This window comes from Narcine bancroftii, chromosome 7, assembly GCF_036971445.1.
Source record: "Narcine bancroftii isolate sNarBan1 chromosome 7, sNarBan1.hap1, whole genome shotgun sequence".
Lineage (NCBI taxonomy): Eukaryota > Metazoa > Chordata > Chondrichthyes > Torpediniformes > Narcinidae > Narcine > Narcine bancroftii.
The window spans coordinates 209,179,207-209,205,281 of NC_091475.1; the positions used below are offsets into that span (position 1 = coordinate 209,179,207).

The following is a 26,075-nucleotide window of genomic DNA, read 5'->3' on the forward strand; positions in this document are numbered from 1 at the left end:
AAATGTGGGTGGGATTCCGCCTTTCCAACTCAGCAAGGTCTCCGCTGGGTCCCAAAGCCCAGAGTGTTGCATCGAGATGATTGCCTGAAGAGAGAACTGTGCTGGGTAAAACTAAACACCCAGAATTTATTGAAAATGTGAAATACAGATGGAGTAAATGCAAGCAGGCTTTCTTTCTCTGAGAGACTTGATCTAGAAGACATGGTTTAAGGGTAAAAAGTAAAATATTTCAAAGGAATATTAGGGGGAACTTCATCACACAGAGAGTGTGGAATGAGCTGCCAGCTGTTGTGAATGCAAGCTAAATGTAAACATTTAAGAAAAATCTGGATACATGCATAGATGGAAGAATATGGTCTGGGAATAGGTCAATGGAACTAGGCAGAATTTTAATTTGGTACAGATTAGATGGGCCGAAGGGCTTGTTTCTGTGCTGTAGTGTTCTGTGGTTCTGAGGTCAATAGTGTGCCTGACACCAAAATCCTGAATTCATGACCCCTTCAACGTGTGGGGAAGGACTATAGTTTAAAGTCCTTCCACGACCTGGCATGGAAGGGCTGAGACAGCGATATCTGTATCTTTGCTACATAAGGGACACTGTTTGACCTGCTGAGCTCCCATCACTTTGTGTTTTTACCTGAGACGAGAGGGGAAGCCCTTAAAGAAAAAGGGAGGGGAATCTACAAGGGGCCGATGTAGTGGAGCAGTGCTAAATACTAGTTAGAGAATGTCTGTAACAATGTGCAGTACTGTACCAGAATGGATGAATATGACTGCACGGTTTTCTTCTGTAGATAATTTTATTGTGATTTTTCCTCTCCTGTATTTTTACTACAATCACAGAGTCTGCAGATTTTAGCATTTTTAAACAAAATTTATTTTGGGGTTAAGAAAATCCCTGTGCCTGAGCCTCCAGCAGCCTTCATTAATGTTGGAAGGAAAGCGGGGATTCAAACTGTCCACCTCCTGCACTAACTGTGACAGAGTCTGCATTTGCCTCAATGGCCCCACCTTAAAACCCATGGAACTGGAGTCCTGGCAACTGGTCCTTTTGTCTGTTGCTCTGTGCTCCTCCCCCTGCCCTTCCTTTCCTTCTCCCCAGCCTTTTAATTCAGGCGCCTGACAGCATTTTATTCAGTTATATATCTTTATCTCCTATGGATGCTGCAAGACTGGCTGAGTATTTTTTTAATGACATACACCATGGTAACAGGCCATTTCAGTGCTCAAATCCATGCTGCCCAATTTACACCCAATTAACCTACACACCCCACCCAGCCCCACCACCCCTGAACATTTTGAACAGTGGTAGGAAACTGAAGCCCTCAGGTAAAACCCACACTGACACAGGGAGAATGTACAAACTCCTTACAGACAGCATGGGATTTGAACCCCGGTCCCGATCGCTGGCGCTGTAAAGGCATTGCACCCTCTATGTTTTACTTCTCAATCCTGAAAAAGGGTGCCCCAAACATCATCATATATGCTTTTAAAAAAAAAAATAAATGAAAGCGTCGCTGTGTGGTACCGGATATGCACCCCCCACCACTGCAAGACACTGCACAGTTATGAATACAGCTAAGACAATCATACACAATGATTATGATGAGTTTATTGTCATACATTGTACAATGTGCATTGCACCCAATTATTTGATGCAGCCAAACAGGTATTTGTAATTTAAAAAAACGATTATATTAGTAAACTTAATTGAATTAAAAGAAACACACACCCCTTCCCTTTATTGATTCCATCTATAACTCCCTCTGTCTTGGAAAAGCAGCCTACATCTTAAAAGACTCATCCCTTATTCTCTCCCATTAGGAAGAAGGCTCATGAGTGCAAGATCACTCACCACCAAATTCACTGGTACTTTCTTTCCCACCATTATCAGAATCATGAATGAAACAGTTGCCTTTCCTCTGTACTCTCATACTGTTTCTTACATGATGTACTATTTATGGGATATTGAGCTGGACTACTTGCAAAATATGCACCGTCATTGCAGTTAGATACACAGACATTCATAATTTGATGGTTTATTCACGAGATGTAAGGCAGGACGGACTAGAAGATCATTACAACGCAGGAGGATTCTACTCTTCTACCAGGCCATTCCATTGCCCAAATATAACATTATGAAAAGCATAGATAAGATGGGGGTAAGTAATTTTTTTTCATTAGTGGGGGAGACCAGACCTTGGGGACATAGCCTCAAGATTCAGGGTGGTCAATGTAGAACAGAAATAAGGAAGAACTGCTTATCCCAGAGGGTGGTGAATCTGTGGAATTTGCTGCCCATTGAAGCAGTGGAGGTGACCTCAATAAATATATTTAAGACAAGGTTGGACAGATTTTTGCATAGAAGGAGGGGAAGGGGTAATGGGGAAAAGCCAGGTAAGTGGAGATGAGCCTATCATCGGATCATCGATTGAAAGGCGGAGCAGGCTCGTTGGGCCAGATGGCCGACTCCTGCTCCTGTTTCTTTTTCTTATATGTTCAAAGAAAAACCTTTTAGTGGAACTCAGCATTCACCACCCATGGAGCAAAATGGACAGTCGATATTTTGGATCAAAACCCAGCTTCAGTCCTAAGTCACACAACTAGTCCATGCCAATCAGATTTCCTCACCCAGAGAGTGGTAGGAACCTGGAAGGCACTGCCTAAAGAGCTGGTAGGGGGCTATCAACAGCATTTCCAAGGTAGTGAGGTAACCACAAAAGCATAGGAGGGTTTGTGCAAAGTGGTGGTAAATGGGATCACTGCATAGGCATGATTCTTTGGCTCCGCGTCATAGGGAAAGGGAGGGTGAACAAGGAAAGAGTGAGAATATTAAAATCAAGTCATTGTTGGTCTTGGAGGCAGAAGAAGCCATTCAGCCCCTCACGCTGTGCTGGCCCTTTGCCAATGCAGAACAAAACTGCCAACACTCCTTTGCACCATCTTAAATTATTGAATTGGTTATTGCAACATAAATTGAAAAATAATGAAAAGCTTTGCTTTGTGAGCTACCCAGGAAGTTAACTCATACTTGGGTACAATGGATAGTGCAGTAATAAAACAAATGGGTGCCATGGTGGGAGTAGCACAACGCCATGAGAGCACCAGCAACTCTTGTTCATATCCAGTGTTATCAGTAATGAGTTTGTATGTTCTCCCGTGTCTGCGTGGGTTTCCACCAGGTGCTCCGTTTCCTCCCACATTCCAAAGTTAATTGGTCCCATGGGTGCATTTGGCCGGCGTGGACTCAATGGCCGGAAGTGCCTGTTATGGTGCTGTGTCTAAATTAAAAGACCAGGATGCAGTGTTACAATAAGGACTTTTTTCCTGGGTCAACAAGAGCAAACACCAGAGGACATCTGTTTAAGATGAGGGAGGTAAGTTTTATGGAGATGTCAGAGGTAAGTTTTGTTTTACTCAGAGAGTGGTGGGTGCCTGGAATGCATTTCCAGGCGTGGAGGAGGAGGCTGGTTCAATAAGGGCATTGCAAAAAAACTCTTAGGCAGGCACATGGATGTAATAAAAATAGAGGGTTATGGGTATGAGGTAGGCAGGGGTGAGATTGTTGTGGAGTAGGTTTACATAGGTTGGCACAACATTGTGGGCCAAAGGACCTGTTCTGTGCTCCCATTTACATGACTGAACATTAAAATTAATGGAGAAGGAGGCAAGAGGGTGATGATGATAAAGACTTTTGGATAGACCAATGGTCCTCAACCTTTTTCTTTCTTCTCACATCCCACTTTAAGTAATCCCTATGCTATTGGTGCTGTTTGATTAGTAAGGCATTGCTTAAGGTGGGATGTGAGTGGGAAGGGAAGGTTGAGAACTACTGCTCTAGACCCAATTGTTACTGAAATATTTTGCTTGAGAAAAATTGTCATTAGGCCATTTCCTTTGGAGTTCTGAAACCGTGCACATAACGAGTCCATGAGGGAAACAGTGGTTTTCAAACTTTTTCTTTCCACCCACATCCCACCTTAAGCAATCCCTTACTAATCACAGAGCACCGATGACATAGGGACTATTTAAAGTGATATGTGAGTGGAAAGAAAAAAGTTGAGAACCACTGGGATAGAGAGTTCAAGTTTATTGTCACTCGTAGTGAAAAGGTTCATTTTGTGTAAACCCATATATAGGCATGCAAGGTAAAACAGAATTATGGAGAGAGACCAGTTAGAATGGAATAAGGGCAGTTATTATTTTACCAGTGCAGAGTTCATTCAGGAGTCTGATAACAGCAGGAGAGAAACTGTCCTTGAATGACCTCACACTCATGAATCTTCTTCCTGATAGAATGAGGGAGGAGAGAGTGTGGTCAGGGTGGAAAGGGCCTTTTAATGTGTTTTAATCTGTTTTGCATGGGGAAGATCTGAAATTGATTGCTCGTAAGGTTATTGGAAATAGAATTGAGCAGGAAAATCTCTTTACAGGCCAATGGGGAAAGAATGGGTTAATGGAACTCATGGGATTGCTTGACAGACATCCATCACTGACTCAACAGACCGAGTGATCTCCATTTACCAAACCATAACTTTGGGTCTAAACCTCTCGATCAACCCTATCTGGAAATAATGCAGTATCTTGGAGGTTTTACAACACAAAAAGGCCCTTCAGCCCAACTCATGCATGTTGGCCAATTTGTTCACTTGAGCTAGTCCTGTTTGCCTGCATTTAGCCCATATTTCTCTGCACTTTTCCTATCCAAATGTTCAAATGCTCTTTAAATGTTGTAATTATACCCACCACTGCCACTTCCTCTGGCAGCTTGTTCCATATAACCACCTCCCTCTGTGTTAACTAGTTTCCCCTTAGGTCAGATTTATATCTTTCCCCTCTCTCCTTAAACCGGTGTCCTCTAATTTTGGATTCACCTAGCCTGGGAATAAAGACAGTGACCTTTCGCCTCCTCCATTATCTTAGAATTCTATTGACATAGGGTCTTCCTCGTAAAACATTAACTTTGTATCTCCTTCCACAGATGCTGCCTGACCTGCTGAGCGTTTCCATCAATTTTGTTTGATCTGCAGCTTTCTCAGATTTTTCTCTGCTGTACAGTTTCTGTTCTTCCTCGAATGGTCACCTAGAACTGGTGCTGTAGAACACAAGTTCTTTCCTTTTCAGGTTTGTTGGGGACAAATCAACTTCAAACCCTGCCTCATATTTGTCACATGCGAGATCACGGTTACTTAATATATAAAGGAGGACTTTACCCACCGATTCAATCTTTAACTTTCTCCAGCAGGAGAGGAGCAAATGTAACTTGACCGGCATTAGGACCCAGAAGGATAAGGATCTGAATGCCGTGACTGGATGGTTTAACTCTTGTCTTGCCAATAGACTGTAAAGACCAGTTATTTTAAAGATTTAGTAATTAATAAATCCCCCCACCCCATATTTTATACGTTAATCACAAATAGATGTCTGACAAATTACACAATCCCAAAGATTTGAACCAATTATTCTGATCTTTTGGAGCAGAATGAGAAGTTTAATTTGCTTTATTTCTGCCAAGAGATGAATTCCGTTCAGAATAAGTTGTAAAACTTATTTTATTGGCTTCAATTAAACATTATCAGAGGTCATTATATAGTGCAGAAAGTTGTGATTCTTTTCCAGGGTTGTCTCTCTCATTCCAGATCAACCCTTCCTACCATTCCGTATTCCTCATTCCTCCTCCCCACCCCCACCCCCCTCCCCCCCCAGCTCACATCAATGCCACGTAGCAAAATCTGCAGCTGGATGCAGGCAGATTAAAGACTTCCTTGCTCAGACAAAGGAACTCAAATCTCAGTCTGGCCTGTCAATGCATGGAATTCATTTAATGGTAGATTCACATCACTGATGCACCGAGATACTCAAAGACGAAACTATTTCCAGGCTCTGGAATTCACCCTTTAAGCAAAAGAGTCCATTCAAACTCCAAGACACCCCAAGTGCTTTACAACTAACAGAGAGACGTTGTTAACTCAACCACTGAAAGGATCAGACTGAGCTCCCAGAAATACTATAAAATAAATTCAGAGGGGTGCAGGTAGAGTAAATGCAAACAGGCTTTTTTCCACCAAGGGTTGGGTGAGGCGAGATCTAGGGGATAAACATTTAGGGGGAAAGGTGAGATTTTAAAAATAAAGTATTAAGATGTACAGCACATTAACAAACCCTTCCAGCCCATGAGTCCATGTTGCCCATTGGCTTACAGCCCCTGTACGTTTTTGGAGGGTGGGAGGAAACCAAAGCGCCCGGAGGAAACCCACACATGCATGGGCAGAACATGCAAACTGCTTACAGACAGCAGCAAAATTGAACTCAGGTCGCTAGCACTGTAAAAGATTTGCGCTGACTGCTGGGCTAAGCGTGCTGCCAAAGGGTAACATTAAGGGCACCCTCTGCCATCAGATTTCTGAATGGACGACACTGCCTCATTTTTTCTCTTGTTTTGCACTCCTTTTTAAAAAGTAATTTATAGCAATTTTTGCAGCTGAGAAGCTGCTGCCAAACAACAAATTTCATGACAAATTCTGATTCTGTTTCCAGTCCTGGGTTGCTGGAGCTTCGAGACACCACTACTGCGTCCCTGTAGTACAGCAGCCTCTCGAACTATGTGCTTCTTTCAACAAACTATATATTTCAAGATGTCCAGCTGTGAACCCTTACTTTGCACATTATTTATTATTGAATATTTATTTTCTGTATTGCTCTGTCTGTTTGTTTACACTTCCTTCTCTATTCCCGGAGCCATCCCTCCAAACCCTGTTTGCTGGTGGGCCCTCCCTCCTTTACCTACCTATTATCTCCTGCCTCTGGGACTATGCTTCTCCCCTACCCCTCCCCCTACCATTTTGTTCGGGCACTTGCCAACATTTTTTCATATCTTATGAAGGGCTCAAGCCCAAAACATTGGTTATCTTTGGTCCACTGTTTGAGCTACTGAGTTTCTCCAGCATTGTGTTTTTGTGTCTACAGACTGTTGTATTATATACTTGTTTACATTTCTCTCTTTTGTATATATATCTTTTCCTGAGTACAGTTTTTCACACTACCGATAAGTAGAAATTCTGCCTGCCCCAAAGGAGAAAGGATCTCATGGTTGTATGTGATGCCATGTATGTACTCTGACAATAAATCTGAAGTTTGAACTTTGAAATAAAGGTTCAAAGGTTCCTTTTATTGTCACATAATAATGCAGTAAAAATGTAATGTACATGATATACTTCAACTTTTGTCTGCCGTAATACAAAGAGCCATCATTCGTATTGCCTAGTGCCCCTTACAGTATGAAAGAAGAAAGAGAACCAAGAGAGTCTCTTCAGTGTCACTGAGTTTCCATGCCTGAGTTCTCACAGCCTCTGCTGCTACATAGACTCCTGTTCGATCCATCGGCAACCCGAGCTCCAGATCCAAATCTCTGATATAATCAGCTTCAGCTCTTTGGGAGCACTTACTTGCCCTCAGCTCCCTTTCGAATCCCAGTTCCGATACCTGGTTCAGCCTCCAGCAGCCCACTGCCTGTGTGGATCACTCAGCTGATCCACTACCAAGGTCACCGATCTGTTAGGCCATCTTCTTTGCTTCTCCTTCACAATGTGGGGTGTTCTCCCCATATCTGGCGCCCGACGCTGGTCCCCTGCTCCCTTGGAGTCTGCACCTCTCGTAATCTGCTGCCCCAGCACACATGCCGATGTTTTGGGCACTTAAAAGAACACAGCACAAGAACAGACCCTTCACCCCATGATGTCTATCGTGACCATGCTGCCTGTTAAAACTAATCCCATCAGCCTGCACCTGGTCCAGATACCCCCTTTCCCTAGCTCTCCAAATGCCTCTTAAACATTGCTGTCATGTCTGCTTCCACCACCTCTCCTGGAGCCCATCCCTGCCCACCTACTGTTCTCAATGTAAAAAAAAATCCTGCCTCGCAAATCTCCATTAAACATCTCCCCCACCCCTCACTATAAATGCCCAGTATTTGACATTTCCACTCCAGAAAAAAAAATCTGACTCTCTTCCCTAAATGAGCATATTATAATTTTATAAACTTCTATCAGGTCTCGCCATATAGCCTCCAGAGAAAACAATTCAAGTTTGTCCAAACTCTTCCTTATAGCTAATGCACTCTAATCCAGGTCATATCCTAGTGAATTGAAGGTATGAGGGATACTGCAGAGGCTGGATTCTGGAGACACAAGCAACCTGTTAGAGAGGAACACAGCAGGCCAAGCAGCATCAGTGGGAGAAGGAGAATGATCGACATTTTGGGCTGGAACTCTTCATCGATACTCTTGCGTTCCATTCTTTATATTACGCTAATTCTGCTCGACCCATTGAGTTCCACCAGTAGATTGTTGGAATATTCTTCTCTGCACCCTCTGCAAAGACCCTACATCCTCTCTTGTGAGCCATCTTGGGACATTTTCCCAAAGTGAAAATCCTATAAATTGCCTCTGCACCCACTCCAAAAAAGTACAGACCTTTTGGCCCATGATGCTGTGCCGACCTATGTAAACCTACTCCATCAAAATCCTTTCCTACCCAACATCCATAACCCTGCATTTTTCTTACATCCAAGAGTCTTTTAAATATTCCTCTTGTTCCAGCTTCCATCACCATCCCGGCAACGCATAGCTTCCTATTAGGACGTGGAAGCTATGGAGAGGGTGCAGTGGAGATTTACCAGGATGTTGACCGGATTAGAAAATAAGGTTTGCAGAGCTCGGACTTTTTTCTATGGATCGAAGGAGGATGAGAGGTGACATGATAGAGGTCTACAAGATTAGGCAAGGCAGAGATAAGGTAGACAGTCAACACCTTTGTCCTGGGGTGACAATAGCAAATATCAAAGGACATCTGTATAAGGAGAGGGGAGGAAAGTTTAGGGAAATTTGTACAGAGAGCGGAGGGTGCATGGAATGCATTGCCAGGATGGTGATGGAGGCTGGAACAAGAGGAATATTTAAAAGACTCTTAGACAGGCACATGGATGTAAGAAAAATGCAGGGTTATGGATGTTTGGTAGGAAAGGATTAGATTGTGGTGAAGTAGGTTTACATGGGTCGGCACAGCATCGTGGGCCAAAAGGTCTGTACTGTGCTGGAATATTCTATATCTATGATACACTCAGCTGGTCAGACTCAGGCAGTGTCTGTGGAGTGGGAGACAGTGTTTCAAGTTGAAGAACAAGAAAGAGAAAAGTTGAGAAGAAGCCTGAGTTACAGGGAAAGTTTGAGCAGGCTGGGGCTTTATTCATTGGAGCACAGGAGGACGAGGGGGATCTCACAGAGGTGGACAAAATCATGGGTGGATTAGATCAGGTGAATGTACAAGAATCACTTGTCCAGATTGGGGGATCAGTAACCTGAGGACATGGGTTTAAGGTGAGGGGGGGGGGGGGGGGGGTGAGATTTAACAGGAACCTGAGGGGTCATTTGTATTGCACAGAGGGTGGTGGGTGTATGGAACGGGCTGCCGGAGGGAGTGGTTGAGGCAGATGTTATTTGAATGTTTAATAAAGAAAACTGGACAGACATGTGACTAGGATGGGTTTAGAGGGATATAGGCCAAACGCAGGCAGGTAGGACTAGTGTGGGTGGAACATTTTGGTCGGCGTGGGCAAGTTGGGTCGAAGGGCCTGTTTCCACGCTGTACGACTATGAAGCTTAAGAGGAGGAAGGTGGAAAATCTAAGGTGAAAAACTAAGCTCTCACCGCCATTAGCAGAGACACCAGTTTGCTTTTTCCTGGTGAGAAAAGTGAATATTTAGGCAAGAGCTTGTTAAATTCTTGACCATGAGTAATTACTGAGTCATCCCACTTTGACGGGAGCAAGTTTCTGCTCATCTGCACTGAATCTAAAAGAAAGAAACATTACATGATCTTGCTGCCAAATCTTAAATATTTTATCAGCTGTATTATCTGAATTGGAGAATGTGTCTTATAAGACAAGGTTTACAGAACTAAGGCTTTGTCTTTGGAACGAAGGTAGTTGAGAGGTGACATAATAGAGGTCGATAAGATTATATGAGGCATCGCTTGAGTGGATAGCCAGCACGTTTTTCCAGGGCAGTCAATACCAGAGGACATCTGTATAAGTTTTTTACACAGAGAGTAGTGGGTGCCTGCAATGCATTGCTGGGGTGGGTGGAGATGGGGATTGGTGGCGGCGGAGGCTGCAAGAGGATCATTGTACTGTGCTGTAATGCTCTATGTTCTATTGCTAGCAGAAATAGGCAGTTCCACACACCGTATCGCCTCTCGCAGTCCACGCTCTCCTCGATACGTGACAGTTCATCAGGATCCTGTGATCACCTCTATATTCTGCGGGTGCTGGGCCGATCGTGAGGCAAAAGCAAATCCATTCCTCATCAGAACACCAAAAGAAAGTTCTGGAGGAACTTGGCAGATCAGACAGCATCCGTGGAAGGCAGTAGACCATCACCATTTTGGGCCGACGAACCTTCATCAGGAATGGTCAGTTACACCTTTCCTTTAGAGAATGGGGAAAAAAAAGGGATTAAAAGAATAGAAAATTGTTTTTCAGGAAGTAGATTCTTATCCTTTGAACAAATGAGAGATAAGTACAATATAACTGGAGATACAGCGCTGGCATATTACCAATTGAGATCCTACTTGAAGGATAAATTAGGAAGCAGTTTGAGTTTGCCAGAGGGAAGTAACCTTGAATATGTGATTACAGATACAATGTTAATCAAAAGATTTATAACAAATATGTATATTAAACTGCAAGAAAAGGAGAATGAGGAAACAAATGGTAAAACTAAACAAAAATGGGAACAAGATTTAAATATAAAGATAAAAAAGATGGGAGAAATTATGTTCTGGAACGATGAGAAATACAATAAATACGAGGCTACGTATGATACAATATAACTGGTTACACAGACTATACATTACACCTCAAAAGTTAAATAAATGGGACCCAACAGTATCTGATAGATGTTTTCGATGTAAAAAAAGAAAGGGGAACAACAATTCATGCAATCTGGACATGTGAGAATGTAGAAAAATTTTGGGAAGATCTCAATCAGATATTAAATAAAATAACAGAAAACAATATACCAAAGAATCCAGAGATCTTTCTCCTAAGTAACATAAAAAACAAAGAATTTGGAATTGATTTGGAGGATGCACAAAAAAGATTTGTTAAGATAGCTCTAGCCGTAGCAAAAAAATGTATTATGTCAACCTGGAAATTGGAAGATAATCTGAAAATACAACAATGGTAAATAGAAATGAATAAATGTATTCCATTAGAAAAAATTACATATAGTTTAAGAAATAATATTGAAATATTCGAACAAATATGGGAGCCTTACATTAAATACAATAGCGTAAACCTACCGGGGACAATCATTACCTAAGTTGATGGAAGGAGAAGGAAAGAAAAGAATGGACTCAGTAGAATTTCTGGTGTATTTTTGTTGAGTGACAACATTGTCTGACTGGTTTAATGTATCCTAGATTGTATACCTAAAATGGATGGGGGGGGGGGGTGGTGGGGGGGTGGCTTGGGAGGAGGGAGGGGTGGGGGAGAAAAAGTCACTGTATATGTGTGAAAAAGAAAAAGTGTGTAGCATGGCTAATGTGATTTATGGTGTGAAAAATAAAAAATTTTTTAAAAAAAGGAATGGTCAGTTATCTTCCACAGAGGTTGCCTGGCTTGCTGAATTCACGCAACGTCTTCTCTGTGCATTGCCCCATTTTTACAGCATCTGCAAGCTTCTTATTTAGTTGGACAACATTGACTCTATCAGACTCCTCTGTTTTAAACACCTCCATCAATCACCCCTCACCAATGCCTTGTACAACTTCAACATAACATCCCAACTCCTATACTCAATACTCTGATTTATGATGGCCAACATACCAAAAGCTTTCTTCATCACCATGGTGGGGGAATTTCTTCATTCAGAGGGCGGAGGGAGTGTGGAATGAGCTTCCGACCAAAGTGTAGATGTGGGCTTGATTTTATTATTTAAGGAAATTTTGGATAGGTCTATGGACAAGAGAGGTGTGGAAGGTTATTGGATGCGGGTCAATGGGACTAGGTGGGAAAAGATGTTCAGCATGGACTAGAAGGGCCGAACTGACCTGTTTCTTTGCTGTAATTGTTATACAATTATGTATGTAGGACCTCTTTCTTGCTCATTTTATTGGCTCTGACTAATACAACCTCAGGATACGGAAAACTGAACCCATGACTGATGCACCACATCTGCTTACCCCTGCTTGCCCTGTAAACTTGCCACTCGTCCATCACCCCTCTCGAGATTACTCCCTTCAGTGACATTGAATGCACATGGATCCCACCATCTCCGCTGATGCTGCCACCTCCTGCCTCCGTAGCCACTTGGCCTCCTGTCTGGTCCAACGGTGAACCAAAGCTCTGGGCGTCCGAGTTACCCTGGTTCTCAAACCCCCGCCCCAATATGGTTAAGAAGCTGTCAGTCCCCGAGGCCCTTTGCTTGTTATCAGCGCTCTCACGCATCCCCATCGTGCTATCTGGTTCCTTCAATGTGCAGAATCCACCACCTCCTGGGACCCCGTGACCTCCATGGCCTCCGAGCTCTGGGAGTCCAATTCTCCCACCTTGCCCTGGTTCCAGTACCGATATCTGGTCACCAGTGGCCCATGCCCCATGTGTGAGGCTTTCGGCTGCCCAGGAGCCTGAAACTCACCCACTTCTTCTGAATGTACAAACTATAAGCAGCAGGAGGACACCAACCAACCCTTCACGCCAACACCATTCATTCAACGAAATCCTGTCTTATATGATTAAAGCCCTGCATACCCTGCACAGCTTCTACTGAGGTAAGAAGAGATAAAAATTGAGCACCTTCATTCTGTCCACATTAGTGACAGGGATCTCCCAGTGGCCAATCACTTCAATTCGACATCCCCACTCCCATGCTCATATACCTCATGCACTATCCCACCAAGACCACCCGTAAATTGGAGGAACAACAGTTGATTTTCCATCTGGGCACTGTCCAACTGGATGGCATTAATGTCGACCTTGGTTTCTGCTAGCCTGCTATCCATTCTCCCTCCCTTCCCTTTCCCCTTGTCTTCTTTCCCTTAGCTCTCCATCCCCTTCCTTCTGTATTCACAGAGCCATCCCAGAGGACCCTAAAACCCAGCAGCAATAGAAATTCACCAAGACAAATGGCTACTTAAACAAAAGTCGTTTTTAATTTTCTTTAAACATAAAAAACAAGACCAAGCTTTAACTTATTTCTATTAACCTAACTTAACCCCCTTATAATTCTAAGCGCATGTGAATGTAATGAACGTAAGTTCAGAAAAGTTCTTTGATTCACAGTCCAATCTCACTTCTCACTCCTCCAAGTTCACAGATATCAGGCAATTCTTACACTGTGCACAGAATTTAACATTTATGAATTTTCACCAAGCTCTGGTTAAATAGTTACTGCTCAGGAAGTTTCTTGTCAATTTCAGAGAGAGATTCGTTTCTCTTTGGACACCCACAAACTGATTTACTTCCATCAGTCACTTCAGTGTCTTGCTGAAGAAACCTTCCCCATCAGGCTTTTCCAAATGATAACCTCTTCTTCTGCAGGTCACAACAGAGTTCTTTTTGTTTACCTTACTTCAGCTGAAACACTCGAGCCAGCCATCCCCTCCTCCATGGACCACAAGGATTTTCAACAGGCTGAACTCAGAACTCGCAACCCATCTTCAAAATGGGGTGTCTGCAAGCTGCCAACTTGCCATGACTGCAGAAACCAGTTCTCTCTCTCTCTCTGCTCTTAGAGAAAGCCTGGTCTCTTGGTCTCTTCTCTCTCTGCTTGCAAAACCACATGACCTTCTTAGAACAGCAAACTGTAACCAGACAGATTGCAGCACCAGACTCAAGTGTGAGCCCATTCATCTGTTGCTTTCAAATCAATAATCCATTTATACCTGCTTTTGAAATTCTTTAGCAAAGTAGTATCCTTGTTTTATTGTCTTTGTAAAGGCTCTCAGAGCCTGCATAACTCACTTTTAGCAAAGCTCTTGCATTTTATTGAGATCTGTTTTGTGAAGTGTTTGTGTTTGTTTGTGAGGTACATTAAACCCCCCCCCCCCACAATTAATCTCCTTTAAAACATATTGATATACGCTATAAAATATATAATCCGTCACACTGTGCAATCCCTCCCTTCTCCACCTCCTGTCTTTGGGGCCGTTCTCCTCCCCCTGCCATTTTGTTCAGACACTTGCTGACATTTTTCCACACCTTGACGAAGGGCTCAAGCCCAAAACATTGGTTATGTATCTTTATCTTTGCTCTATAAATACAGCAGTGGAAGCCAGATCACTGGGAGTATTTAAACAAGAAATAGACAAGTGTCTCATTAAGGGATATGGAGAAGAGGCCGGAAATTGGAACTAGTGTAGAGTAGCTTACTGTAGATTTACAGAACAGACTCGATGGGCCTAGTGGCCTGCTTCTGTTCCTTTATCTTGTGATCTTGTGATAATGGACACTGTTTGACCTGCTGAGTTTCTCCAGCATTGCGTTTTTCACTAAAAACTAGAGGATATCTTTCTTTCTTTGGCTTGGCTTCGCGGACGAAGATTTATGGAGGGGGTAAATGTCCACGTCAGCTGCAGGCTCGTTTGTGGCTGACAAGTCCAATGCGGGACAGGCAGACACGGTTGCGGTGGTTGCAGGGGAAAATTGGTTGGTTAGGGTTGGGTGTTGGGTTTTTCCTCCTTTGCCTTTTGTCAGTGAGGTGGGCTCTGCGGTCTTCTTCAAAGGAGGTTGCTGCCCGCCGAACTGTGAGGCGCCAAGATGCACGGTTTGAGGCGATATCAGCCCACTGGCAGTGGTCAATGTGGCAGGCACCAAGAGATTTCTTTAGGCAGTCCTTGTACCTTTTCTTTGGTGCACCTCTGTCACGGTGGCCAGTGGAGAGCTCGCCATAGAACACGATCTTGGGAAAGCGATGGTCCTCCATTCTGGAGACGTGACCCACCCAGCGCAGCTGGATCTTCAGCAGCGTGGACTCGATACTGTCGACCTCTGCCATCTCGAGTACTTCGACGTTAGGGATGAAAGCGCTCCAATGAATGTTGAGGATGGAGCGGAGACAACGCTGGTGGAAGCGTTCTAGGAGCCGTAGGTGATGCCGGTAGAGGACCCATGATTCGGAGCCGAACAGGAGTGTGGGTATGACAACGGCTCTGTATACGCTTATCTTTGTGAGGTTTTTCAGTTGGTTGTTTTTCCAGACTCTTGTGTAGTCTTCCAAAGGCGCTATTTGCCTTGGCGAGTCTGTTGTCTATCTCGTTGTCGATCCTTGCATCTGATGAAATGGTGCAGCCGAGATAGGTAAACTGGTTGACCGTTTTGAGTTTTGTGTGCCCGATGGAGATGTGGGGGGGCTGGTAGTCATGGTGGGGAGCTGGCTGATGGAGGATCTCCGTTTTCTTCAGGTTGACTTCCAGGCCAAACATTTTGGCAGTTTCTGCAAAACAGGGCGTCAAGCGCTGGAGAGCTGGCTCTGAATGGGCAACTAAAGCGGCATCGTCTGCAAAGAGTAGTTCACGGACAAGTTTCTCTTGTGTCTTGGTGTGAGCTTGCAGGCACCTCAGATTGAAGAGACTGCCATCCGTGCGGTACCGGATGTAAACAGCGTCTTCACTGTTGAGGTCTTTCATGGCTTGGTTAAGCATAATGCTGAAGAAGATTGAAAAGAGGGTTGGTGCGAGAACACAGCCTTGCTTCACGCCATTGTAAATGGAGAGGGGAAAACTTTAAAGGGAGTGGTGGGATTGTGGAACCAGCTGCCAGGTGAATTGGTAAGTGCGGGCTCAATTTTGATATTTAAGAAAAAATTGGACAGGTACATGAATAAGCGGGGTACGGAGGGATATGGACTTGTCCAGATCAGTGGGTCGAGGCAGGAAAATATATCAGCACAGACCAGAAATCCAAAAAGCTTGATTCTGTGCCAAAATGTTCAATGGTTCCTAGTAACAGATAAGAGGTGTAATTTGTTTTAAAGCAGAGATATTAGGGGAGAGGAGAGAAAGTTCTGAGCGTAGCTGCAGCACAAGGATTGTATAAGGGGGCTGGAATCCGAGATGGGTAGAGATTTTAGCTGGTTGTAGCAATTAACTCAGAGCATTGCATTGAAGGCTGCACCTGGCCTGGGGTCGAACCCCACAGGGAAGGCATAATCTCACAGTTATTGCAGACTTCACACGTCTGTCCGTCACGGTGGGCTGAGCTGCATTCCCCAGTGGGAAACGCAAAAGCAGAAGTGGTTGTTGGTCAAAGAGGCCCCAATCAAGGGAACTGTGAGCCAATTGATATCAGGTAGAGGAGCATTAACAGCAGAAGTTACTGCAATGGTGTGACCCAGGTTCGAATCCGCCACTGTCTGTGTTTGTACGTTATCCCCGTGACATGCGTGGGTTTCTTCCTGGTGCTCCAGTTTCCTCCTACCCTCCAAAAACATATGGGGTTGATAGGTTAATTGGGTGTATTTAGGCAGTGCAGGCTCATGGGCCAGAAGGGCCTGTACTGTGCTGCATCTCTAAATGTAAACTAAAATTAAAAAGTGTATGACAACAAGTCCCGACAATGTGTCCATGATTTCCCGTTGTAGTTCAGCGACAAAGATTGGGCCCCAAAGGCGACAGAAGAAATATTCCTGCTCTTCCTCGGGAACTAGGGACCACGAGAGAAATGAATGTCCTGTGGAAAGATGACCTATCCAGGGCTCACAATGCTTCCTCATTGGGGTGGCACAGTTAGCGTAGCAATTAGCACAATGCTGTCACGGGGGGTTTGAATCCCGCGCCGTCTGGAAGGTGTTGGTACCTTCTTCCCATGTCGCGTGGGTTTTCCCCAGGGGCTCTGTTTTCCTCTCACCCTTCAAAACATGCCAGGGTTGTAGGTCAATTGAGTGGCAAAGGCTCATGGGTCGAAAGGGCCTGTAACCGTGCAATTTGTCTAAAATGTGTACCTAAATTAGTCAGGAAGGCACAGCAGCGCCTACACTTCCTAAAGAGGTTGAAGGGGGCAAGGCTACTGGCCCCCATCTTGACAACAGTTTACAGGAGCACAATTGAGAGGGTCTTGTCTGGTGGCATCATTGTGTGGGTTGGTAGCTCCAAAGCAGCAGATGCAAGGTGGACAGCTGACACCTTTTTCCTAGGGCAGCCATGGCGAATACCAGAGGAGATCTGTTTAAGAAGAGTTGAGGAAAGTTTAGGGGAGATGTCAGAGATAAGTTTTTTAAAACTGAGAGTGGAGAGTGCCTGGACTGGATTGCCAGGGGTGTTGGTGGAAGCTGCTTCAATAGGGACATACAAAAGACTCAGTCACATGGATGCTAGAGAAATTGAGCATTATGGGTGTGAGGGAGGGAAGGGTTAGATTGTTGTGGAGTAGGTTTAGATAGGTTGGGACAGCATTGTGGGCTGAAGGGCCTGTACTGTGCTGGAATGCTTTTTGTCAGAAGAGTAAAGTCAAATACCCCATGATGCTGGATAATGCTGAACCAAGCCATGAATCTGAGGCGCCTGCAAGCTCACACCAAGACACAAGAGAAACTTGTCCATGAACTACTCTTTGCAGACGATGCCACTTCAGTTGCCCATTCAGAGCCAGCTCTTCAGCGCTTGATGTCCTGCTTTGCGGAAACTGCCAAAATGTTTGGCCTGGAAGTCAGCCTGAAGAAAACTGAGATCCTCCATCAGCCAGCTCCCCACCATGACTACCAGCCCCCCCACATCTCCATCGGGCACACAAAACTCAAAACGGTCAACCAGTTTACCAATCTCGGCTGCACCATTTCATCAGATGCAAGGATCAACAATGAGATAGACAACAGACTCGCCAAGGCAAATAGCGCCTTTGGAAGACTACACAAAAGAGTCTGGAAAAACAACCAACTGAAAAACTGCACAAAGTTAAGCGTATACAGAGCCGTTGTCATACCCACACTCCTGTTCGGCTCCGAATCATGGGTCCTCTACCGGCATCACCTACGGCTCCTAGAACGCTTCCACCAGCGTTGTCTCCGCTCCATCCTCAACATTCATTGGAGCGCTTTCATCCCTAACGTCGAAGTACTCGAGATGGCAGAGGTCGACAGCATCGAGTCCACACTGCTGAAGATCCAGCTGCGCTGGGTGGGTCACGTCTCCAGAATGGAGGACCATCGCCTTCCCAAGATCGTGTTATAGGGCGAGCTCTCCACTGGCCACCGTGACAGAGGTGCACCAAAGAAAAGGTACAAGGACTGCCTAAAGAAATCTCTTGGTGCCTGCCACATTGACCACCGCCAGTGGGCTGATATTGCCTCAAACCGTGCATCTTGGCGCCTCACAGTTTGCGGGCAGCAACCTCCTTTGAAGAAGACTGCAGAGCCCACCTCACTGACAAAAGGCAAAGAAGGAAAAACCCAACACCCGACCCCAACCAACCAATTTTCCCCTGCAGCCGCTGCAACCGTGTCTGCCTGTCCCGCATTGGACTTGTCAGCCACAAACGAGCCTGCAGCTGACGTGGACTTTTACCCCCTCCATAAATCTTCGTCCACGAAGCCAAGCCAAAGAAAGAAAGTCAAATACCCCATGATGCTGGATAATGTAGTATGCTGGATCAGAGACCTTTCCCTGTAACTCACTGTGGTGCGCTGTTAGCCAGAATCAGACACGCACAACAGGCTTTAATCCACAAAGACTTCCACAGGGCCAGGCCGGCTGTGGCTGCAGTAACTCTGAGTGAGGCCTCAGGAGGCCGGCGCAGGCTTATATCCCGAAGGGTGATTGACACCCGACCGGGTGGGACTTGATCCATTCAGGCTGACTGATTGACAGCCAGCCAGGTGTTGTCCTGTCCTCTTACACTCCTGCAGGTACAGAGGATACCCCCTGAAGTCGGCCGGTGGTGTACCACCAAATTCACCCCCTTCTTTAAAGTTGTCCCGGGAGGGGGGCAGTAATAAGGAATCGTACCCACTATACAAATTACAATATTTACAAATTGAGACAATCCGTCGGCCGCCGGGGTATCTGTGACCTTCGTAGGACTGGCTCCTGGTCGCTGGTCGGAGGGGAAGTGGGAGGGCTGGCAGAAGGGGTCTGTGTGACTGGTGTGGTGCCGCGCGGAGGGGTGGCCAAGGGGGCCAGGGTCGAGTCGTATTGGATGGGTGGGGGGGCAGGTTCGTCCCCTAGGGCTGAAGCGGGCCCCTGGTGGTCAAGGAGGTCCTGCGCGCCCCATAGCGACTTGGGTCGTGGATGTATGCCCGGTTGGCGTTGTCCTGGGCTGAAGGATGCCGTGGAATGGTGGGAGCGCCTGCTGGTGCCAGGTCCCTGCCACTGCTGAACCTAACATAGGCGTAGTTGTGGTTTGCGTGTAGGAGGATTACCTGTTTGACCAGGGGTTCGGCCTTTTGTGTCCGTACGTGTTTACGCAGGAGCACCGGTCCCGGGGACGTGAGGCATGTTGGGAGGGACATTCCAGGCACCGACTTCCTGGGGAATGTGAACAGACGTTCATGAGGGGTCTTGTTGGTAGCCTTACATAGCAGTGACTGAATGGCATGGAGCAGCTTGGGCAGGGCGTCCTGTCAGTACTCAATGGCCCACTCTTTCTACTTGAGAGCCAGGTGGACTGCCTTCCAGACCACCTCGTTTTCGCCTTCCACTTGCCCATTGCTTCTCAGGTTAAAGCTCATCGTGCAACTGGTCGTGATGCCCCTTGCCGTCAGGTACTGGCGCAGCTTGTCACTCATGAAACTAGACCCCCGGTCGCTGTGGATGAAAGCGGGGTAGCCAAACATGGTGAAAATCTGCCCCAGGGCCCTGATGACGGTGGCCATGGAGGTGTTTGGCCAAGGGATAGCGAAAGGGAAGCGTGAGTACTCGTCCACAACCGTGAGGAAGTCGACGTTTCGGTTCGTGGAAGGCAGGGGCCCTTTGAAGTCCATGCCAAGAAGCTCAAAGGGCCGAATGGCCTTTACAACATGGGCCAGGGGCGGGCAGAAGAAATGGGGTTTACACTCTGCACAGACCCGGCAGGCCTCGGTCATGACCCTGACGTCCCTGATGGTGTACAGCAGATTTCGGGACTTAACGAAATGGTACAACCGGGTGACGCCCGGATGGCAGAGGGACTCATGCAATGTCTGCAACCTGTTGTCATGCATGGACACGCAGGTGCGAGAGAGGGCATCAGGGGAGTCGTTAAACTTCCCAGGGCGGCAGTGGATGTCATAGCTGTAGGTTGCCAGCTCGACTCTCAGCGCAGGATCTTGTCATTCTTGATCTTGCTCTTGTGGGAAGTGTTAAACATGAACACCATGGCCCGCTGGTCCGTGAGGAGGGTGAATCTCCTGCCGGCCAGGTAGTGACGCGAGTGGCGGACCACTTTCACAATCGCCTGGGCCTCCTTTTCAATGGCGGAATGCCCTAGCTCAGAGCCGTGGAGGGTCTTAGAGAAAAAAGCGACAGGGCGCCCCCCCCCCCCCCTTGGGTGAGGGTAGCGGTGAGGGCTATCTCGGAGGGCTCGCTCTCCACCTGGAAGGGGGAGTCCTCATCCATGGCCTGCATCATGGCGTCCGCGATGTCCTGCCTGATGCGGGTGAAGGCTGCCTGCGCCTTGGGTGGGAGGGGAAAAGTTGTAGCTTGGGCCAGTGGGTGGACCTTGTCCGAGAAGCGAGGGACCCACTGCGAGTAATAAGAGAACAGGCCAAGGCACCTGCGGAGGGCCTTTAGCGTGGAGGGAGGGGTAACTCCATTAATGGGCGCATCCTTTCCGGATCTGGGCCGACGACCCCACGGGCCTCGATGTACCCCAGGATGGTGAGGCGGGTGGTGCTGAACACACACTTCTCCTTGTTGTAAGTGAGGTTCAGCTCCCCAGCCGTCTGGAGGAATTTTTCCAGGTTAGCATCGTGGTCCTGCTGGTCACGGCTGCAGTTAGTGACAATATCCAGATACGGGAACATCGCCTTTAGCTTGTGCCGGTCTACCATGCGATCCATCTCCCACTGGAAGATGGAAACCCCGTTCATGACCCCAAAGGGAACTCGGTGGAACTGGTACAGGCACCCGTCTGCCTCGAAGGCGGTGTAGGGCTTGTCCTTTGGGTGGATGGGGATTTGGTGATATGCCGACTTCATGGAGAAAACCTGGTAGCGGGCTATCTCATTGACCACATCGGCGATCCTCGGCGGAGGGTAGGCATCCAATTGGGTGTACCAGTTAATGATCTGGCTGTAATCCATGACCATCCTCGGCTTACTTCCCCCTTTGACCACCAGGACTTGGGCTTTCCAAGAGCTGTTACTGGGCTCTATGACACCTTCCGCTAGGAGTCGCCGCACCTCCGCCTTGATGAAGTCTCTGTCTGCGGCCCAATACCGCCTACTTCTGGTGGCAATCGGCTTGCAGCCTAGTGTAAGATGTGGGAAGAGCGCCGGTGGGTTGATGCGAAGTGTGAAGAGGCCGCAGGTTGGCGTGCTGTGTAACGTGAGTGGAGGTTGTGGCCCCCTGAAGGCAAGGGTGACACTCAGCAGGCGGCACTGGAAATCTAGGCCCAGCAGGACTGGGGCGCAGAGTTTGAGCATGACCAGGAACTTGAACCCCATGTAAGTCTCCACTCCCACAGTTATATTGGCCGAGCAATGCCCAAGGTTACCAACAGTCTTATCCTTGGGGGGCGAGGGCGATCGAGCAGGTGGTGGGGTGGACTTTTAATCTCAGGGAGTGGGCCACGTTCAGGTGAATGAAGCTCTCGGTGCTGCCACTGTCGAACAGGCAATTTGTTACCTGCCCGTTGACTTGCACGTCCATAATAGAGCGCCTGAGGTTGTGAGGGATGTCCCTGGTCAGCGTGGTGGCAGCCACGATCGTTTTGGGGTCGGAGTTGTCGCTCTCCGGTTGTGCGCGATGATTTATGGCGTCTGGTGGCATGGGGAGCATCGGTAGGGTGGCCTGGTCATCACCTGTGTTGACCACGTCGACATCGGTCGTGGGGTGCAGCGTGTGGCAGCCAATGGCGTCCGGAGGCGTGGGGAGCGTTGGTAGGGTGGCCTGTTCATCACCCGTATTGACCACATTGTTCTCCTCATCATTGGAGACCCCCCGTGTAGGCCGCTGCCTGGGCCAAGGTGGCAGCGGCACGTGGGGGCCCACTGTGTGGCTGGCCTACTTCCCCAGTTGTGTTCGTTGTGCCAGGGGGAGTGGCATCGTTGCGGCCGGCGGCAGTGACATCATTACGCCTGCCAGAAGTGACGTCACACCATGAGCCGGAAGTGACATCACTGTAGTTCTCGGCGAGCGGCGCTGGCGAGGGCGGGGGCTGGTCCGGGTGCTCGGGGCACACGCTGCGATCGTCGCTGGTGGAGCCGAATGCTGTACTGTCAGAGTCAGGGAAGGCAGAAGTTGTAGCGGGGACAATGGCGCTGCCCGGCACGCGCACATGGAGGGGTCCACGGGGTAGGTGGGGGGGGTGGGTCATAGAGGGCCGCTGAGCTACCGGCTGGTTTTGAGAGGCAGACTTTAGCAAAGTGGCCACTTTTGCCGCATTGGGAACGGTACTGGTTCCTAGCCGGGCAGTTTCGGTGCAATCGTCGGTCTGACCTGCACCAGGACCCACAGTATTTACAGGGGCACTGGGCGCCTGCCGCAGCGATGTTCTCCTCCCCAGCTCGGTCTGGGACTGCAGCTGGAGTGTGAGAGGGGCATGAGGGAGCCTGGGGGAATCTGGAATCGAAGGCTTCGATGTGCAAGGCTGCAGCTTCCAGGGTTCAGACCACTTCCACTGTCTTGGTCAGGGCGTAGATACTATCTTCCAGCAGCTTCTGCTGGATGGCCCTCGAGCGTAGCCCTCGGACGAAAGCGTCCCGGATCAGCATCTCGACCTCCTCTGCGCCTACCCCAGGTTCAGTCAGACATGGTCGGGCCAACTCTCGCAGGTGTCCCAGGTAAGACTCAGCCGTCTCTCCGGGTTGCTGGGCACAGGTGTTGAGGAGGTACCTTGCACAGACCGCATTCATGGGGGGCTTGTACAAGTTCTCGAGAGTGTCCATTGCGCTCTTGTACGTGGAGCAGCCTTTGGTTGCCTGGAAGGCGTGGGGACCCAGCTTTGATCGGAGTAGAACCAGCCTCTTCCAAGCTGAGTCCAGGATGCTGGCTGCGTGTGCCTCGATGATTGCCTCGACCGCGTGCTCTGCCAGATCTCGAAGCGTGTCTGGGCTTCCGGGTGGCGTGGGTCGACTTTGAGGCTCCCTGTACTCAGGAGTTTTTCCATGGCAGCTGTGGGAAAATTTTGAGGATTAAATTGTGGTGCGCTGTTAGCCAGAATCAGACACACACAAGGTAAAGACTGTACAATAAGCTTTAATCCACAAAGACTTCCACAGAGCTGTAGCTGCAGCAACTCTGAGTGAGGCCTCGGCGCAGGCTTATATCCCGGAGGGTGATTGACACCCAATCGGGTGGGGCTTGATCCATTCAGGCCGACTGACTGACAGCCGACCAGTTGTTGTCCTGTCGCCTTACACTCCTGCAGGTTGTCTCCTGCAGTAGGCCGGTGGTGTACCACCACACTCAGGAACAGAGTAAATGTCGGTAGGCTTTTTACACTTAGGGCAGATGGAATACAAACCAGAGGACATGGGTTAAGGGTGAAAGGGGAAAAGTTTAGGAGGAACATGAGGGGGAACTTCTTCACACGGAGAGAAGTAGTAGTGTGGAACAAGCTGCCAGCTGAAGTGGTGAATGCGGGCTCAATGTTAACATGTAAGAAGAATTTGGACAGGTTCATGGATGGAAGGGGTATGGAGGGATATGAACTGGGTGCAGGTCAGTGGAATTAGGCAAAATAATGATTCAGCACAGACTAGAAGGGTCAAAGGGACCTGTTTCTGTGCTGTAGTGTTCTATGGTTATTCCTTGTAATTGCAACCTGCTGGAGGAACGAAGTAGTTCAAGCAGCATCCATTTCGGGATTCCGACCCGAAATCTTGACCATTCTTTTTCTCCCAAGGATGCTGCTCAACTCACTGAGTTCCTCCACGAGATTGAGTTTTCACTCCAGATGCAGTCTCCCGCGTGTCGTGAACTCAATCAGTGACCAGCAGGTGGCAGCATTGGCAAACTACCACTCCCATTGTCAGGGAGCACAAAATCCGGCCAAGGGTCACATCAGATTTTTATTCAGATTTGTTTAGCAAATTTCATGATTGCAGGATGTCCCGAAGAGCTTTGTGGTCAATTTAATACCATCTGAAATGTATTCTCCATTTATGGGTTTGGTCAGGAACCCAGAAGGCTGCAGAAAGCAGCAAACCTGGCCAAGTCTATCACAGGCACCGACTTCCCAACCATTGCCGACATCTATGTGAGGCCCTCCCTCAAGAAGTCAGCTAACGTCATAAAGGACCCCCATCACCCTGGTCACATCCTCTCCTCGCTGCTACCTTCGGGCTGAAGGTACAGATGCCTGAAGACCAGCACCTCTAGGTTCAAGAACACTTTTTATACATCAGCCTCGCTGTTCTTCCTTAGAACCAGAATATTAAGCACAGAACACAGGCCCTTTGTCCCTTCAAGTCTGTGTTGAACTATTATTCTGCCTTGTCCAACTGACCTGCATAGACTCCATAACCTTGCAAACCCCTTCCATCCATGTACCTGTCCAATTTTTTTTAAACTTCTTCCTTCTCATCCTTTACCCATGGCCTCTGGTTTGTATCTCACCTAACCTCAGTGGAAAAAGCCTACTTTCATTGACTCTCTCTATACCCATACAATTTTGTACACCTCTTTCAAATTTCCCTTAATTCTTCTACGCTCCAGGGAATTGTGGTGGTACACCACTGGCCTACTGCAGGGGGGAACCTCTGACCTGCAGAAGAGCATAGGGACAAGACAACACCTGGCCGGCTGTCAATCAGCCGACGTGAATAGACCAAGCCCCAACTGGTTGGTGTCAATCACCCTCCCGGATATAAGCCTGAGCCGGCCCTTCGAAGACACTCTCAGAGTTTACAGTACACTCTCACACCTGGCTCTGTGGAAGTTTCTGTCGAATAAAGCCTGTCGTACAGTCATTTGGTTTTGTGTGTTTGCTTCTGACCGACAGCGCACCACAGGAATACAGCCCTAACCTATTCAACCTTTCCCTATAACCCAGCTCCTCAAGAGGACCAGTTTTGCCCCTTCCTTTTTTTTTGCTCTTAATATACCTGTGAAAGCCCTTAGGATTTTCCTTCATCTTATCTGCCAAAGGAACCTATAACTTAGCCCTAACCACAAACTACTCCAGGACCACCAAAAGATCTGTCTGCACTACTAAAGCTCACACTAACTCTAACTGTCTTCTGGCTCTCCATGATGATGGTTCCTTTCAGTCAGTTTGTGGGGTTTGCTATGAAGATACCCCACACCTCAGAAAGGAATAGCATGCACGTAAATGAATCTTAGGTGAGTAGATGGTTGTACAGGTCCAGACCCACCCTCTCGACATCCCTTCCCAGATCCAGCGGCATGGTGAGGTCCAAGATGGTTGGGGGTGGGGGGGGGGGGGGTGGAAGTTCTGTTGCAGTGAGTGGCCAGACCAAGCTTCGATGCAAGGAAAGCCTGGTGGGGGGAACCGGTTTATTCACCAATCACCCAACCATGCGACAGGTAGTACTGGGTTACATGGTACCAGTAGCATTCATTGATCTATCCTTTGACATTTGTTATCTCATTTCTCATTTTCTGTATTGACATATTGTGGTAATTGAATCTACATTATTATAGTTGGTGTATCTTATGTGTGCCTGCAGCAAGTAAGAATTTCAGTACATCTGCGTATTGGTACTAATGTCATTCATTCAGGTACCTTGGCGTTAAGTGTGGGCAATCATGTCTCTCCATCCATCACAGTCTCTGACCCTCCAAATTGTAGTCATTGCCTCCCATTTTCTTTCGGTGAAGGCTCCATCGTTAAGCTGAGACCGTAGTCGATGTTAAGTTCATGATTATACAAGGGGAAAAGTACTGAAGTGGTTTTCCGTTGCCTTTTTCAGTTGCAGGGTCTAC

The 26,075-nt window shown here is 47.4% G+C and overlaps 1 protein-coding gene across 13 annotated transcripts in view; it reads left to right on the plus strand.

Moving 5' to 3' along the window:
• gdpd5b (glycerophosphodiester phosphodiesterase domain containing 5b) overlaps positions 1-26,075 on the plus strand; it is a 312,299-nt gene that overhangs the window by 30,663 nt on the left and 255,561 nt on the right. For 4 of the 13 annotated variants that reach the window (XM_069892129.1, XM_069892143.1, XM_069892142.1 and 1 more), the window contains exons 2-3: positions 8,598-8,702; positions 10,220-10,466. The exons of 2 other annotated variants lie outside the window; for them this stretch is intronic. The gene's annotated coding sequence lies outside the window, so the exon portion shown is untranslated. Of the gene's footprint in view, positions 1-1,632; positions 1,670-1,962; positions 2,163-5,034; positions 5,125-8,597; positions 8,703-10,216; positions 10,467-26,075 lie in introns of those variants that run through there. 7 more of the 13 variants (XM_069892131.1, XM_069892132.1, XM_069892130.1 and 4 more) reach the window with 7 other exon arrangements.